At 39.2% G+C, this 12,140-nt stretch overlaps 1 protein-coding gene across 2 annotated transcripts in view; it reads left to right on the top strand.

Moving 5' to 3' along the window:
• Positions 1 to 12,140, top strand: part of cnpy1 (canopy FGF signaling regulator 1) — a 43,875-nt gene that overhangs the window by 2,201 nt on the left and 29,534 nt on the right. The window lies entirely within an intron of this gene.

Below are 12,140 nucleotides of genomic sequence, written 5' to 3'. Positions count from 1 at the left end.
ATGGGGGGTGCTGCCATTGACTTCCATGGACGTCCAAAATTTTACCCATTCATTTTCAATGGGAAATTTTTTTTTTCCCCCCAAATCAACAGAAAATGACTAGATATCAATAGGACGTGTCCCCCAAATGTCCCCAATTGCATTGCTGCTTATGGAGGGTGATGCCATTGACGTCCTGGGACGTTCAAACTTCCCATTCATTTCCAATGGCATTTCTTCATGTTTGTTCATTCTATTGATGCCAATGTACTTGGATTCCATTGACGCTTATGTAAGTTGATGCCATTGACGTCCATGGACGTCCAAAATTTTTCCCATTCATTTTCAATGGGAATTTTTTTTTTTCCCCAAATCAACAGAAAATGACTAGATATCAATAGGACGTTTCCCCCAAATGTGCCCGATTGCATTGCTGCTTATGGAGGGTGATGCCATTGACGTTCATGGACGTCCAAACTTCCCATTCATTTCCAATGGCATTTCTTCATGTTTGTTCATTCTATTGATGCCAATGTACTTGGATTCCATTGACGCTTATGTAAGTTGATACCATTGACGTCCATGGACGTCCAAAATTTTTCCCATTCATTTTCAATGGGAAATTTTTTTTTTTCCCCAAATCAACAGAAAATGACTAGATATCATTAGGACGTGTCCCCCAAATGTCCCCGATTGCATTGCCGCTTATGGGGGGTGATGCCATTGACGTCCATGGACGTCCAAACTTCCCATTCATTTCCAAAGGCATTTCTTCATGTTTGTTCATTCTATTGATGCCAATGTACTTGGATTCCATTGATGCTTATGTAAGTTGATACCATTGACGTCCATGGACGTCCAAAATTTTTCCCATTCATTTTCAATGGGATTTTTTTTTTTTTCCCAAATCAACAGAAAATGACTAGATATCATTAGGATGTGTCCCCCAAATGTCCCCGATTGCATTGCCGCTTATGGAGGGTGATGCCATTGACGTTCATGGACGTCCAAACTTCCCATTCATTTCCAATGGCATTTCTTCATGTTTGTTCATTTTATTGATGCCAATGTACTTGGATTCCATTGACGCTTATGTCAGTTGATACCATTGACGTCCATGGACGTCCAAAATTTTTCCCATTCATTTTCAATGGAAATTTATTTTTTTTCCCCAAATCAACAGAAAATGAGTAGATATCATTAGGACGTGTCCCCCAAATGTCCCCGATTGCATTGCTGCTTATGGAGGGTGATGCCATTGACGTCCACGGACGTCCAAACTTCCCATTAATTTCCAATGGCATTTCTTCATGTTTTTTCATTCTATTGATGCCAATGTACTTGGATTCCATTGACGCTTATGTAAGTTGATACCATTGACGTCCATGGACGTCCAAAATTTTTCCCATTCATTTTCAATGGGATATTTTTTTTTTTTCCCAAATCAACAGAAAATGACTAGATATCATTAGGATGTGTCCCCCAACCTTCCCCGATTCCATTAACAATTATGAAAGGTGCCGCCATTGACGTCCATGGACGTCCAATTCTCCCATTCATTTCTAACGGCTTTTACTTTGTTTTTTGCCAATGACTGGCATTATGATCCATTCTATTGATAGACCTGAGTGGGGCTAAGATCTGTATCTCCACAGAGGAAAGACCAAGGTGTGTAATTTCTCCCGAAATTGCAGTTTCTAGTTATTATTATTATTATTTATTACCTTGGTCTTTCTGAAAGAAAGAACAAGGTTATGTTATTCTACAACTTTATTATTATTATTATTATTATTATTATTATGCAATGGTTTCTCCGCGTTTTTTCGGCGCGCCGCGCAGCCCGAACCGTACCACCGATCGGCACCGTTCAAGTATCGACACGACCGGAATTTTCGCGCGACGATGGGAATTTTTCAAACGACCCCGAAAAATTTTTCGTTCGCCCGTAAACGGCAATTTTCCGATTTTTTACAACTTTTTCAAAACGCTACTTGTCCTACAATTTTTGACCAAATCACATAATTTGGACATCAAAAATTCCGGGACGGTGGGGGGCATAAAGATTGTATACAGAATTTGGAAAAAATTTACGGTTCTCCGGATATTTGCCAAAAACTATCCCATTCATTTCCAATGGGAAAAGTTCCCATTCACTTTCAATAGTATTTCCAATGGACTTTACATTGCATTGATGCCATTGACGGCCATGCATGTCGAATCTATTGATGCCAATGTACTTGGATTCATTTGACTATATGGATGTCGATGCCATTGACGGCCATGGACGTCCAAAATTTTTCCCATTCATTTTCAATGGGGAAAAAACTAAATTTCCCCAAATCAACAGAAAATGACCAGATATTAATAGGACGTATACCCCAAACGTCCCCAACTCCATTGACACTTATGGGGGGTGCTGCCATTAACGTCCATGGACGTCCAAAATTTTTCCCATTCATTTTCAATTGGGAAAAAACTAAATTTCCCCAAATCATCAGAAAATGACCAGTTATCAATAGTACGTCTCCCCCAAACGTTCCGAACTCCATTGACGCTTATAGGGGGTGCTGCCATTGACGTCCATGGACGTCCAAAAATTTTCCCATTCATTTTCAATGGGGAAAAAACTAAATTTCCCCAAATCAACAGAAAATGACCAGATATTAATAGGACGTATACCCCAAACGTCCCCAATTCCATTTACGCTTATGGAGGGTGATGCCATTGACGTTCATGGACGTCCAAACTTCCCATTCATTTCCAATGGCATTTCTTCATGTTTGTTCATTCTATTGATGCCAATGTACTTGGATTCCATTGACGCCTATGTAAGTTGATACCATTGACGTCCATGGACGTCCAAAATTTTTCCCATTCATTTTCAATGGGAATTTTTTTTTTTTCCCCAAAATCAACAAAAAATGACTAGATATCATTAGGACGTGTCCCCCAAATGTCCCCGATTGCATTGCCGCTTATGGAGGGTGATGCCATTGACGTCCATGGACGTCCAAAATTTCCATTCATTTCCAATGGCATTTCTTCATGTTTGTTCATTCTATTGATGCCAATGTACTTGGATTCCATTGACGCTTATGTAAGTTGATACCATTGACGTCCATGGACGTCCAAAATTTTTCCCATTCATTTTCAATGGGAATTTTTTTTTTTTCCCCCAAATCAACAGAAAATGACTGGATATCATTAGGACGTGTCCCCCAAATGTCCCCGATTGCATTGCCGCTTACGGAGGGTGATGCCATTGACGTTCATGGACGTCCAAACTTCCCATTTATTTCCAATGGCATTTCTTCATGTTTGTTCATTCTATTGATGCCAATGTACTTGGATTCCATTGACGCTTATGTAAGTTGATACCATTGACGTCCATGGACGTCCAAAATTTTTCCCATTCATTTTCAATGGGAATTTTTTTTTTTTCCCCAAATCAACAGAAAATGACTAGATATCAATAGGACGTTTCCCCCAAATGTGCCCGATTGCATTGCTGCTTATGGAGGGTGATGCCATTGACGTCCACGGACGTCCAAACTTCCCATTAATTTCCAATGGCATTTCTTCATGTTTGTTCATTCTATTGATGCCAATGTACTTGGATTCCATTGACGCTTATGTAAGTTGATACCATTGACGTCCATGGACGTCCAAAATTTTTCCCATTCATTTTCAATGGGAAATTTTTTTTTCTTCCCCAAATCAACAGAAAATGACTAGATATCATTAGGACGTGTCCCCCAAATGTCCCCGATTGCATTGCCGCTTATGGGGGGTGATGCCATTGACGTCCATGGACGTCCAAACTTCCCATTCATTTCCAAAGGCATTTCTTCATGTTTGTTCATTCTATTGATGCCAATGTACTTGGATTCCATTGACGCTTATGTAAGTTGATACCATTGACGTCCATGGACGTCCAAAATTTTTCCCATTCATTTTCAATGGGATTTTTTTTTTTTTTTCCCAAATCAACAGAAAATGACTAGATATCATTAGGACGTGTCCCCCAAATGTCCCCGATTGCATTGCCGCTTATGGAGGGTGATGCCATTGACGTTCATGGACGTCCAAACTTCCCATTCATTTCCAATGGCATTTCTTCATGTTTGTTCATTTTATTGATGCCAATGTACTTGGATTCCATTGACGCTTATGTAAGTTGATACCATTGACGTCCATGGACGTCCAAAAATTTTCCCATTCATTTTCAATGGGAATTTTTTTTTTTTCCCAAATCAACAGAAAATGACTAGATATCATTAGGACGTGTCCCGCAAACTTCCCCGATTCCATTAAAAATTATGAAAGGTACCGCCATTGACGTCCATGGACGTCCAATTCTCCCATTTATTTCTAATGGCTTTTACTTTGTTTTGTGCCAATGACTGGCATTATGATCCATTCTATTGATAGACCTGAGTGGGGCTAAGATCTGTATCTCCACAGAGGAAAGACCAAGGTGTGTAATTTCTCCCGAAATTGCAGTTTCTAGTTATATCATCATCTTATTCTCCGCGTTTTTTCGGCGCGCCGCGCAGCCCGAACCGTACCACCGATCGGCACCATTCAAGTATTGACACGACCGGATTTTTCGCGCGACGCGGGGACTTTTTCAAAATCCCCCGAAAAATTTTCCGTTCGCCCGTAAACGGCAATTTTCCGGAAAAAAAAAAAAGTTTAAAAATGTATCTAGTCCTACAATTTTTGACCAAATCACATAATTTGGGTATCAAAAATTCCGGGACGGTGAGGGGCATAAAAGTTGTATACAGAATTTGGCAAAACTTTACGGTTCCCCGGAAATTTGCCAAAAACTCTCCCATTCATTTCTAATGGGAAAAGTTCCCATTCACTTACAATGGGATTTCAATGGAATTTACATTGCATTGATGCCATTGACGGCCATGCATGTCGAATCTACTGATGCCAATGTACTTGGATTCAATTGACTATATGGATGTCGATGCCATTGACGGCCATGGACGTCCAAAATTTTTCCCATTCATTTTCAATGGGGACAAAATACAATTTCCCCTAATCAACAGAAAATGACCAGATATCAATAGGACGTAAACCCCAAACGTCCCCAACTCCATTGACGCTTATGAAGGGTGCCGCCATTGACTTCGATGAACGTCCAAAAATTTTCCCATTCATTTTCAATGGGGAAAAAACTAAATTTCCCCAAATCAACAGAAAATGACCAGATATTAATAGGACGTAAACCCCAAACGTCCCCAACTCCATTGACGCTTATGGGGGTTGCTGCCATTGACGTCCATGGACGTCCAAAATTTTTCCCATTCATTTTCAATAGGAATTTTTTTTTTTTTCCCAAAATCAAAACAAAATGACCAGATGTCAATAGGACGTGTCCCCCAAATGTCCCCAATTGCATTGCCGCTAATGGAGGGTGATGCCATTGACGTTCATGGACGTCCAAACTTCCCATTCATTTCCAATGGCATTTCTTCATGTTTGTTCATTTTATTGATGCCAATGTACTTGGATTGCCGCTAATGGAGGGTGATGCCATTGACGTTCATGGACGTCCAAACTTCCCATTCATTTCCAATGGCATTTCTTCATGTTTGTTCATTCTATTGATGCCAATGTACTTGGATTCCATTGACGCTTATGTAAGTTGATACCATTGACGTCCATGGACGTCCAAAATTTTTCCCATTCATTTTCAATGGGGAAAAAACTACATTTCTCCAAATCAACAGAAAATGACCAGATATCAATAGGACGTATACCCCAAACGTCCCCAACTCCATTGACGCTTATGGGGGGTGCTGCCATTGACGTCCATGGACGTCCAAAATTTTACCCATTCATTTTTAATGGGAATTTTTTTTTTTTCCCCAAATCAACAGAAAATGACTAGATATCATTAGGACGTGTCCCCCAAATGTCCCCGATTGCATTGCCGCTTATGGGGGGTGATGCCATTGACGTCCATGGACGTCCAAACTTCCCAATCATTTCCAAAGGCATTTCTTCATATTTGTTCATTCTATTGATGCCAATGTACTTGGATTTCATTGACGCTTATGTAAGTTGATACCATTGACGTCCATGGACGTCCAAAATTTTTCCCATTCATTTTCTATGGGAATTTTTTTTTTTTTCCCCAAATCAACAGAAAATGACTAGATATCATTAGGACGTGTCCCCCAAATGTCCCCGATTGCATTGCCGCTTATGGAGGGTGATGCCATTGACGTTCATGGACGTCCAAACTTCCCATTCATTTCCAATGGCATTTCTTCATGTTTTTTCATTTTATTGATGCCAATGTACTTGGATTCCATTGACGCTTATGTAAGTTGATACCATTGACGTCCATGGACGTCCAAAATTTTTCCCATTCATTTTCAATGGGAATTTTTTTTTTTTTCCCAAATCAACAGAAAATGACTACATATCAATAGGACGTGTCCCCCAAACTTCCCCGATTCCATTAACAATTATGGAGGGTGCTGCCATTGACGGACATGGACGTCCAATTCTCCCAATCTTTTCTAATGGCTTTAACTTTGTTTAGTGCCAATGACTGGCATTATGGTCCATTCTATTGATAGACCTGAGTGGGGCTAAGATTTGTATCTCCACAGAGGAAAGACCAAGGTGTGTAATTTCTCCCGAAATTGCAGTTTCTAGTTTTAAATGTAATTCTGTAAGAGCCATACAATATGTTTAAAGAGCATACAACAGGAAAAAAAAGTCTTAAATAGCATTATTATGTGAATTAGAATCATACTTTGAGATGATTCAACTATATACAACAATTTAGCAAAGCGCAGATGACGAGAAATTAGTCTTTTAATCTGCCGGTTAGCCACGCCTACCATTATAGGGCTCTAGCGTCCCCAACAGGTGGATGACGTCAGCGGGAGACTGGGCTCGTCGGTTTTACTATTCAGCCCATTGAGGGGGAATTATTCAGAACGAGGAAAATGCGATGAAGAGAGCCGCAAAATGTCATTTTTTTCAGTCTCTCTACTCCAATATTTTTTACAGGATATCCTTTTTATCCAAGTATTTTTCCCCAATAGCTAAATAAATGGCTTGAGAAGGACCAGTCAGCCCGTCGAGGGGGAACTATTCACAACGAGGAAAACGCGACGAAGAGAGCGGCAAAATGTCATTGCTTCTGTCTCTTTACTTCAATATTTTTACAGGATATTCTTTTTATCCAAGTATTTTCCCCAATAAATGGCATGGTCATGACAAATAACAGTCTTGTGCTAAATGGAATATGAAATCATAAAAATGCATTCATTCAGGACATGGCAAAATGACTCCATAATGGTCAAAACTGTCGACTTCACCTTTACTGTCGCACATCCCGAACGATATTTTAGGACACCTAAATCGGGCATATGTCATGTCCCTTCCCCGGCTTGGGAGAATGTAAACAAACCAAGAGGCGTGACAGCTAGACGACATGCTAACCCGAACCGAGTGATGTTTCAAAGTCTTCGAAGCGGAAAATCACACATAACTAGCCCGGATTAATTGACATGATGACTGGGTTGTCGATTTTCCTCGCGGATTGGCAAACCGCCCGGCAGAGAGCAATTTGCAGCTCGTTACCCGGAGGAGAGCGGCTGCAGTTGTTGTGCCGCTAACGTGTAGCTAATGTGCACGAGGAGAGCTTTTTACATGCCTATCAATGATCAAACGTAAGTAGTCCTTTATTTAAAGAAAGTTTGCAGTGGTTACTTTGTAATCGCTGTATTAATATTTGACATAATACAAAACAAGATGTTTACGCACTTCCTCGTAAGTCCAATGGTCCCACAGTAGTAGGGCTTGTTTTGGCCAATATCCACGGTGAATGGGAACCTTTTGAAACTCCAAAAAGGCGCACACGCCTCTCCCTCATAAAGCAAGATTTTTCTGCAGCAGTTTGGCTGGCGTGATGCGAAAAATAAACGTATTAATCATAATCATAAAGCATAAAAAAACGTTTGTATTATGAAATAAACATGCTTTTTCATGTCACATGCACTTTAAAACTAAAAATACAAGTAAAGTGTGCATTGTATGTAATTTCACCACTTTTAAAGGTACAATAAGGCTCAGAATTCTTTTTAATAACATTGTTATGCTGTTGTTAATCAATGATGAGTATTTCTTACCATTAATGCGACTTCTGGTGCTGCATGGTTTTGCTGATGGCTTTGTAGTCTGGTTGATACTTGGTGGGGTTAAGCTTCATGCTGGCGTTGAGAAACTTAGGATTCGTCTCTTTTCATGTTCCCGAAACAAGTTTATCCATCGGTTGATTTTTTTTCTTTAGCAAACTCAGTGAAGGACTTGAATAAATCCTCCCCTCTTGTCTCTTTCGTTAGTCAAAACTAGAGATGTCGATCGGGTCCGATCACGTCATTTTCAAAATATCGGAATCGGCCAAAAAATATCGGCCATGCCTTGTTTTAATATACAATGTGTATATATGTTTTTTAATTAAATCCTTTTCTAATTGTATTTAACGTTATAGACATAAAATGTTACACTCACCCAGAGTCTTTAGTTTAGGCTTAAGGTAGGGTTATCAAATTTACCCCAATAACTGCGGTAATTATTTTTTTACAAAATGTATCACGTTAAAATATTTAACGCAATTAATGCATGCTCTGCACGACCCACTCACGCATTGTCGCGCTCAATCTGTAATGGCGCCGTTTTACCTACATAGAGAGATAAAAGGCAGCGTAAAATGAGTAGAGTGAAATTTGGCAGCCTTTGGAGCCTTTTTTTTTTAAATTGGCTAAAGCCTTACAAGCCCTCTCCCTACGTTTAGAAATATCATGGGAAGCAATGTGGGGAAGCAAGGTAGCACTTGGTCTTTTTCTTAACAGCTTATGTTATTTCCCAACGCAGAGAAGATGAATTGGTAGCACTACGCACAGTCATGGTTCCACTTCCCATCATGCATTTGGCCATGGCTACAGTTCATTTACTGAAAGTTCAACAAATACACTAGATGGCAATATTTAGTCACATTATACAAAGTCACAAATCTTCCGTGGATCCCTCTCACAGAAAGAATGTTAATAATGTAAATGCCATCTTGAGGATTTATTGTCATAATAAACAAATACAGTACTTATGTACTGTATGTTGAATGTATATATTCATCTGAGTTTTATTCATTTTTTTCTTAATGCATTGCCAAAATGTATATGATCGGGAAAAATTATCGGGAATGATTGGAATATAATCGGGAACAAAAAAAAGCAATCGGATCGGGAATTATCGGGATCGCAGATACTCAAACTAAAACGATCGGGATCGGATCGGGAGCAAAAAAACATGACTGGAACAACCCTAGTCAAAACCTTGCAATCACGCTGAACTGGGATAAGTTGCTTATGTCTGTTGACTCGTCCAAAGCGAGCGAAAAAAAATGGTGCTGCATTTATGTCCTTGTGTCCTGCTGATATGTACGATACTCCTCGTCTTTTTTTTCTTTTTGCCATCTTTTCAAATGGGTCTCTGAAATTAGCTGACAAGTGACAACGCGGAAAACGAAACTGAAAGCGAGGGAAGTTTACTTTCTGATCTCACGCACATGCGCACATAGGCCGCTGTTTTGGACAGCAAAATACGGCAACCCCACTTGAACAGTGTCTCTGCCTCATCTGCGTTGCCTGTGCGATTGATAGATAGTTACAGTGGTATGAAAAATTATCTGAACCTTTTGGAGTTTCTCACATTTCTGCATAAATCACCATCAAATGTGATCTGATCTTTTGTCAAAATCACACAGATGAAAATACAATATCAGCTTTCACCAAAACCACCCAAAGATTCCTAGGTTTTCATATTTTAATGAGAGTAGAATGCAAACAATGACCGAAAGGGGGAAAAATAAGTAATTGAACCCTGTGCCTAAAGAGACTTAAAGCAATTGAAACCCATTTTTACCAAACATTTTAAGTCAGTTGTGTGCCCAATCAATGATGAATGGTTTAAAGTTGCCCTGCCCACAAAAAAACACACACCTGGTAAGAAATGTCTTGAGAAGCATTGTCTGATGTGCATCATGGCTCGGTCAAAAGAGCTGTTTGAAGACCTGCAATCAAGGATTATGGATTTCTATAAAGCTGGGAAAGGATACAAAACCATTTCTAAAAGTCTAGATGTTCACCAATCAACAGTCAGAGAAGTTGTCTACAAATGGAGAAAATTTGGCACTTTTGCCTCTCTCCCAAGGAGTGGCCGTCCACTAAAGATGACACCAAGAGTTCAGCGCAGAATACTCCGAGAGGTAGCAAGGAACCCGAGAGTGTCTGCTAAAGACTTACAGAAATCACTGGCACAGTCCAATGTCTATTTGCACTAGGACTGCAGCTATCGATTATTTTAGTAATCGATTAATCGAAGAACCATTGGTCCGAATAATCGATTAATCGGATAAGGAACATGAAAAATTGAATTACCTGAGATGAGCCTCAAATGGTATAAAAAAAATAATAAATGAGGATCTATGTACAACAAAAGAAAAATTGGCTGACTTACATAGCAAAAGTCCGCTAGTTTAAATGCTATAAAATGCTAACATTTTTACAATGCTCTTAACAAATGGTTCAGACATATATTCCCACAAAAATAGGCTAAAAATACCTTTAAACTAAATAAATGCATTAAAAAAAAAAAACATTAGCTAAACAAAATTGTAGCTTATGTTGGTCTTAACAGGGAGCACCTGGATTCAGCCATGTGAAATGAGTCAGACTAGAAGCCAGACTATCCACCCAAATCAATAAAACGAAATGCAAATACTTTAAAAATAAACCATTACAACTCCACCTAAATTAAACGAGTACTCGAAGCAGCAAACTTTAATTCAAATCTTCATTTCCTAATCGACTACTCGAGTTAATCGTTGCACACATAATTTGCACACATCAACTATATGGCCAAGAATGGTGTTCATGGGAGGACTGCACGGAGGAAGCCACTGCTGTCTAAAGAAAAACATTGTTGCTTGTTTAATGTTCACAAAAAGGCACTTGGACACTCCACAGAAGTTTTGGCAAATTATTTTGTGGACTGATGAAACCAAAGTTGGTTAGGGAGTAACACACAACGTCATATGTGGAGGAAAAATGGAACAGCTCACCAACAACAACACCTCATCCCCAGAGTGAAGCATGGTGTAGAGAGCATCGTGATTTGGGGCTGTTTTGCTGCCTCAGAGCCTGGACCACTTGCAATTGTTAATGGAAGAATTAATTCAAAAGGAAAACCTAAGGCTGTCAGTCAGACAGTAGAAGCTGAAAAGAGGATGGACAGTGATCCAAAATACAGAAATAAATCAACTTTAGGTTTAAGAAGAACAAAATACACGTTCTGGAGTGGCCAAGTCAAAGCCTGGAGTTGAACCCGAGTGAAATGCTGTGGCATGACCTAAAGACAGCGATTCATGCCAGACATCCCAGGAATCTGACTGAATTACAGCAGTTTTGTAGAGAAGAATAGGCCAAGATTAGTCCTGATCGATGTGCCAGACTGATTTGCAGCTACAGGAAGCGTCTGGTTGACGTTATTGCTGCCAAAGGGGGCCAGAAAATATTTAATGTGACGGTTCACTTACTTATTTTTCCCCCTTTTGTCATTGTTTGCATACTATCTTCATTAAAATATGAGAACCTTTAAATGTTAGAGTAGTTTTTGTTAAAGCACACAGTTTTTCCATCTGTGTGATTTTGACAAAGATCTCATTTGATGGTGATTTTATGCAGAAATGTGAGAAATTCCAAAAGGTTCGGATACTTTGGTAACACTTTATAACAACTATCCGTTTTACTAGTTAATAGATCATTAGTAAACTGTTGATAAATGATTTATTGTTGATTTATGAAGTATTTGTTCACAGTTTGTTAAGCATTTACAGGGTATTCTTAACTTGAAACACAGTTTGTGTATAAACGTTTCAAGTTTTTGTGTGTAACGTTTGGTATTTCTATCTTTTCAGGTTAAGAAAAGCCGTTTACTTCAAAAGAAAAGGCATTTTGATAAGGCATTTTGCAGGCAGCGCTCATGTTGCACATTTATGAAAATCTGCCATAGAACCAACAAATATTTGTACTTTTCTGTGTATATTTAACCAATAAAACTTATGA

This window comes from Corythoichthys intestinalis, chromosome 14, assembly GCF_030265065.1.
Source record: "Corythoichthys intestinalis isolate RoL2023-P3 chromosome 14, ASM3026506v1, whole genome shotgun sequence".
NCBI classification, from domain to species: Eukaryota; Metazoa; Chordata; class Actinopteri; order Syngnathiformes; family Syngnathidae; genus Corythoichthys; species Corythoichthys intestinalis.
Note: the sequence above shows the minus strand (reverse complement) of the source record. Positions and strands in the feature narration are given on the sequence as shown.